Genomic DNA, 982 nt, shown 5'->3' on the forward strand with positions numbered 1-982 from the left:
CAGAAGGGAGTGGCAGGACATACTGAAAGTGATGAAGGAGAATAGCCTGCAACCAAGACTACTCTACCCAGCAAGGATCTCATTCACATTTGATGGAGAAATTAAAACCTTTACAGACAAGCAAAAGCTGAGAGAGTTCAGCACCACCAAACCAGCTTTACAACAAATGCTAAAGGAACTTCTCTAGACACGAAACACAAGAGAAGGAAATGACCTATAGTAGCGAACCCAAAACAATATGTAAAATGGAAATAGGAACATACATATCGATAATTACCTTAAATGTAAATGGACTAAATGCTCCCACCAAAAGACACAGATTGGCTGAATGGATACAAAAACAAGACCCTTATATATGCTGTCTACAAGAGACCCACTTCAGAACTAGAGACACATACAGACTGAAAGTAAGGGGATGGAAAAAGATATTCCATGCAAATGGAAACCAAAAGAAAGCTGGAGTAGCAATTCTCATATCAGACAAAATAGACTTTAAAATAAGGACTATTAAAAGGGACAAAGAAGGACACTACATAATGATCAAGGGATCGATCCAAGAAGAAGATATAACAATTGTAAATATTTATGCACCCAACATAGGAGCACCTCAATACATAAGGCAAATACTAACAACCATAAAAGGGGAGATCAACAGTAACACATTCATAGTAGGGGACTTTAACACCCCACTTTCACCCATGGACAGATCATCCAAAATGAAAATAAATAAGGAAACACAAGCTTTAAATGATACATTAAACAAGATGGACTTAATTGATATTTATAGGACACTCCATCCAAAAACAACAGAATACACATTTTTCTCAAGTGCTCATGGAACATTCTCCAGGATAGATCATATCTTGGGTCACAAATCAAGCCTTGGTAAATTTAAGAAAACTGAAATTGTATCAAGTATCTTTTCCGACCACAACGCCATGAGACTAGATATCAATTACAGGAAAAGATCTTTAAAAAATAC

This window comes from Phocoena sinus, chromosome X (genome assembly GCF_008692025.1).
Source record: "Phocoena sinus isolate mPhoSin1 chromosome X, mPhoSin1.pri, whole genome shotgun sequence".
Classification (NCBI taxonomy): Eukaryota; Metazoa; Chordata; class Mammalia; order Artiodactyla; family Phocoenidae; genus Phocoena; species Phocoena sinus.